Raw genomic sequence first — 6,000 nt, 5'->3', positions numbered from 1 at the left:
GACTGCTGCTGCTGGGGAGCGAGAGAGAAAAGTAAAACCCGGAGTGGAGTACAAAAATCTTTAACGTTCTCTAAGGGCACCTCGGCCTGTAAAGGCAAGCGGGCAGTGGCTCAAGCCACGCCCCCCCTCCTCCCTGTGCACGTCCCTGGAGTATACAGACACACACACACACACACACACACTCACACACACACACCCCTTTAACCACTACTAGAACAGGACTTTGGTGCTGGATTGAGTGTACTGTTCATACTGTGGGAAATTCCCACCACACTAAGGTGTGTAGGTTGTGTGATTCTTAAAGTGACAGCAGCCTAATGAATTTGCTGCACTGTCATTAATTTTAATTAAAAACAAACTTCAGTAGTTTAAATTGTTAATAATTTTGTTATACTTTAGTAATAATTAAATAATAAACAGTTCTGTTCTTCTGTTTGTAATTTGTTTGTTTTTTTATTTTCTTGTTTATTTTATTTTTCAATTCATTTAAAAAACTAAAATTAAGCTCTACCCCTCCCCACAACACACACACACACACACACGCCTTTAGCCACTACTAGAACAGGACTTTGGTGCTGGATTGAGTGTACTGTTCATACTGTGGGAAATTCCCACCACACTAAGGTGTGTAGGTTGTGTGATTCTTAAAGTGACAGCAGCCTAATGAATTTGCGAAATGAATAGGCTCCAGCAGATCCCCGTGACCCTCATTAGGAATAAAGCGGGTATAGACGATTGATGGATGAAGTCATGAGCACACTGTCCCTCCATATAAGGAGGAGTAAACAAAACTGGGTCCAAAGATCATGTCTTTAGATCTGCTCCAAATAAACTGAACTGCATTCAAGCAGCAGAACAGTAAAGAAAATGCTGGTAATGTGGATTTAAGACATCTGGTTTTTAATGGATTTTCATAAATAACAGACCTTCGTGTCTCCGGCTCTCGCTCGTTTTATTTATTTTCTTGGTTTGGAAGTTCTGTATGTTCTGTATGCACTTTGCCTCAACTTCTTATTTCCTATTGTTTTTTCCCCAATTGTATTGCCTTAATTTCCCATTTCTCCTGCATTCGGATTTGCTTCCGACTACAAATTATACGCGATCGCTTGTGCTGAAGATTATCAGTGATTGTATGGTTTATTTGTGCAACATAAGCTAGGTAATAAAGTGACATGATATGTTAACATAGCACAAAGCCGAAAGCTGGAAATACATTAAGTGATGAAATACTGTGCAATGGATAAAGCATTGGATTTACAGAAAACTGCAATGGTACGGTTTAGGGTTTTACCACAAATTTCCGGAATTCCTGACCTGTTCATCAACCGTTATCATAAAAAGTAAGACAGTCTGACAAGACTAGACCTGCCTTATTTAGCCATTAAACCCGCTGATGTCTACAGGTGAATGTCTACAATTGAGTTTAAGCTGCATGTCTACCAAAATCTGCCAAAGCATTAGAGACAATGTTCCAAGCTGCTGTAGCTGCACCACCTAACAAACAACCGAGTGCTGCACCAACCACTGCTCCTACAGCCATACCCGGAAACCCCATCACCCCCGCTAACACCGCCCCTGCAAACGCTCCTTTTCCTACAGCCGCTGCATAATCCACAAGTCTGAGAGTGAAGCCGAGTCTCTCTGCGATCTGCATCTCTGCCTTTTCTCAACTCCTCTTCTTCATGGTATAAAACAATCATTGTGTATTTCAAGATTTGATCTCCAAAGTAGCGCACTAACGGTTTATAAATGTCGTACACATTTGAGGGTATTTCTGATGGATTTAGTGTGAACAGGACAGCATGTGGCCCTGGACAGGAAAAACAAACCGCCTTCTTCAGCTCTTTTTTCAACGTATAGTGAAATAAATCGTGATCGACGAGATTTGGGGTGTTGACCAGAGTCACTTTTTTGTTAAGGATCTCTCCTGAAGTTTTAGTGGTCAGTATAGTGTGAGGATCAGCGCCGGTAAACACCGCTCGCTGCAGGATCGACTCGGTCAGAGAGAACTGCTGATGACCAGAGCTTCCAAACATGATAATCCTCAACGATGTACTCACTGCAAGTCAGGATTTAGTAGAGAAACTTTCATTTTATGTACAATAAACATTTTCAAATACATCTAATGGATGAATTTTAAAAGAAGCCTCCAGCTTCTTACAGCCTTAAGGGCTAAAAACAGACGAGAAAATAGACGATGCAGAATTGAATTACAAATAAAACATCGGACGCCATTGAAAATGACATCATTAAAGGTGGTCACTCACTAGTAGGTGGTTCCACAAGGCTGCAGCTGCATTTCCGCAGCACAGGCCGCTGGACTGCCGGAGCACCTGAAAAGCAGCAGGATTATTATTTTTTATTTTTTATTGAAAACAAAACAAAACATAAAGAACATATTATACACAAAAACACAGTCATTGTTCTTACATTCAGCTGCTGCCATCTTGTTTTAGATGTTACTGAAGACTTCTATTTCATGATGACTGAATAAAGAGATGTACACACTTCAGGATGTTATACAAAACAATTCATTTCTGGCATAATAATAATAATCATAATAATAAATGTGTGGCTCAATAATAATAATAATAATAATAATAATAATAATAATAATAATAATAATAATAATAATAATAATAAATGTGTGGCTTTTATCGTTTTATCGAAGCCTTCATATACCAGAATCAGGTTGGTTGCCAGATTGACAAAAAATAAAAGGATGTGTAAAAGATATGTGATCCACCTGAATAGATAATAAATAAAAAATATTGTGTATTAACAAATTCATGATTAGAGAAATTTAGTTGCACAACCATTTATGCAGGAACTTAGAAATTTTTATTTATTTATTTTTTTTACAGGTATGAGGCATTTTTAAAATTAAACATAATATTATATATACAGTGTATATAGCGTATGAAGCCTCAGTGGTCAGTTTCTCGCCTACCATGCGGAAGACCCGGGTTCGATTCCCAGCCAGTGCCCAACCCCTAGCCACTGGATGCAGTGCTGGTCCCAAGACCGGATAAAATGGGAGGGTTGGGTCAAGAAGGGCATCCGGCGTAAAACCTGTGCCAAGTTGGTGTGCGGACCAGTTGGTCCGCTGTGGCGACCCCACACACACAGGGAGCAGCCAAAAGATACGGGATAGCTTATGAAGCCTGTTACTTCATACAACCGCTAGGCGGCAGTAATGACACGTAAGCTGCCCCATACCGCCCTCGTAGAAAGGCCGCGTCTCAAAACACAGCAAAACTTCAATTTAGGCACCTGGTTATTAATATTATGAAGTGCAGAGGCAGCGTTTTATTTAGAATAGAACCAAATGTAAAGTGCCGTCATGTGCGCCAGTGAAAACGTTCCGTGCAGCAAATGTTCTCCTAGCACGAAAGGGTTTTTTATATATGTAATATGTAACATGCAATTTAATCACTTGGACATTAAATAAAAAAAATAATAATAATAATAATTATAATAATTTGAAAATAAAATAAGGCATGAGTTACTTAATATAACCGCTAGAGGGCAGTAATTACACGTAAGCTGCCTTATACCATACTCGTAGAAAGTTTGCGTGTCAAAACACAGTAAAACTTCTATTTAGGCACCCTCATGCAGGTTCACTACACTGCCTACTAAGATTCTATGGCCGATATGACACGCTATTTAATATAAAGTGCTTTACAAAGTACAAGACAGACATGGTGAATTAGCGGATTTAGCCGCTGACTCAGGAACCAGCGATATTAATATAATCAAGTGCACAGGCAGCTTTTCATTTAGAACACACAAAAAGTGAAGTGACGTCATGTGCGTCAGTGAAATCGTTCCGTGCAGCAAACGTTCTCCTAGCATGAGATAGAGTTGTTCTAAATTATAATAATTTGTAGAGTTTTAACACACACAAACATATATATATATATATATATATATATATATATATATATATATATATATATATATATATATATATATATTGGGGGGCCCCTTTCCCATCATCTCATGATCCATGCTATTTATCACTTTTTTAAAAAAAATAATAATATAAAAGTATACACACTTTACTCACTAATACAGTAATTGTTGTAAAATGAGTGATGTAAAATTGAAAAGAACATTATTAAAAAATTCTAATACCATGTAGAGTATAAAAAATTCTTTGCATTGCATGCATGTTAATGCAGCACACAAATAATTTTGTGTATAAATTGTGCTATACCAAGATAGGTAATGCTGGTCCTGGAAGGCCACTGTCCTACAGAGTTTAGCTCCAACCTTAATCAAGCACACATGAACAAGCTAATCAAGGTCTTCAGGAATACTATAGACAGTTATGTTTTGTTTTGTTTTTTCTTCTTCGTCTTAGGGTTGAAGCTAAAATCTACAGGACAGCGGGTCTCCAGGATTGACTTTGCCTAACCCTGTGACCTGTATACTATAAATCTTCTAATACGGGATATAATATAATAATATGTAATAATATAATATAAATCTTTATCACCCCTGTCCAATCTTATCCAGAAAGGGCCAGTGTGGGTGCAGGTTTTCATTCCAACCAAGCAGAAGCTATACCTGATTCCAACTGGCTAATCAGTAGATCTTGGCTTTCAGTAGACTCAGGTGTGGCTTCTGCTCAGTTGGAATGAAAACCTGCACCCACACCGGCCCTTTGCAGATAAGATTTGACACCCCTGCTATAAATAAAGTACCTCAGGTATCCCCTTATATATAAAAATGACAATGATTTTTTTTTTATTTGAATTGTGTTTTATTAAGAGACATTGTGCTCGTTGTCCATAACATTATTATTCTTTCAATCAGTAATATAAATAAATAAACACAATATAACTCAAATCACCACTTTGCCTTCTTTCAATGCATGTCTGTCTAACTCAAAATAAATAAAATAATCAAATAATCCAAAGTGAAAAAGGCTGAAAAACTAGCAGTAGAACCTTGTTGTGATGGCCCCACTGCCGCACTCTCTGAGACAGGGCCGGTGAACAGAGGGTTTCTCATTTTAATATTTTGAGCAAGATCCATGAAATCTGTAATGTACTGTACAGTACACACATAGATTTCATATTATTCTTCATATTTTATCTCTTAAAAATTGCCTCACATTCAAACACTTTACATGTTATTTCAAAGTTTAGAGTAAGCTAAGCTTTGTTTCTCTTATCACAAAACACGTTCTCACCTGCTCTCTTAGGGGAAAAACAGTTGTGGCTGAGTTTTGGTCTGTTTCTGGTATTGGTCTGGTTGACTTTTGGCAAACCGCATTTGGGCCAGCTTTGGGCCGTAATTCCATGTGGTATCTGGGCCAAACCGAAACTCAGCCAGACTCGGCCCAGATCCAATTTGCTAATTACACGTTTTGTAAGGGTATTTTTATGTAATATTGTTTAATAATAAACACAAATGAACACAAACAGTATGCAACTCAGAATGCAAAAATTTCATTCAATCTTTTTTCTGACTCCCATCATTTCAGAGTCTTGCTCCTAAAAAAGGAGTTCGTTAAATTCATGACATTTTCTCTCACACAGGTATGCCATGCATTATTATCTCTTTTACAGCTTGTGTGTGAAGCAGTGTCGTGTAGATCCTTTTTATTATTATTATTTCACAATAATCTGTATTATACTTGCACCTCTTATTTTATTCCTCATTTATACTTCAACTACTGTATGTATTGTTCTTTGTTTATTTTATTTTTTACAGCCTCTCTTCTCTTATTGTTCTCTCATCTCTCATTCTCTCATCTGTCTTGCTGCTTGTCTGTATCTTGTCTACTTCATGCTCTTGGTAACTTTTCGATCCTTTTTCTTTGAGGGTAGAATCATCAGAGAGTATCTCCGAGACTGGACTTGAGCAAAACGGTCAATCACCATACTAGTATTTATAGTGCTGAGAATTCCTTTATCAACAGACAGAACAGCTGAATGATGGAGTCTGTTCTGGTCCATTGTTCACCTAAGTCATGTCTGTATTTGA

The 6,000-nt window shown here is 37.6% G+C and overlaps 1 pseudogene; it reads right to left on the bottom strand.

Annotated features, from left to right (window-relative positions):
• Nucleotides 1-544: 544 nt before the first annotated feature.
• Nucleotides 545-3,141, bottom strand: LOC131345221 (GTPase IMAP family member 9-like; annotated as a pseudogene).
• Nucleotides 3,142-6,000: the final 2,859 nt, after the last annotated feature.

Source organism: Hemibagrus wyckioides, linkage group LG24 (assembly GCF_019097595.1).
Source record: "Hemibagrus wyckioides isolate EC202008001 linkage group LG24, SWU_Hwy_1.0, whole genome shotgun sequence".
NCBI classification, from domain to species: domain Eukaryota; kingdom Metazoa; phylum Chordata; class Actinopteri; order Siluriformes; family Bagridae; genus Hemibagrus; species Hemibagrus wyckioides.
Note: the sequence above shows the minus strand (reverse complement) of the source record. Positions and strands in the feature narration are given on the sequence as shown.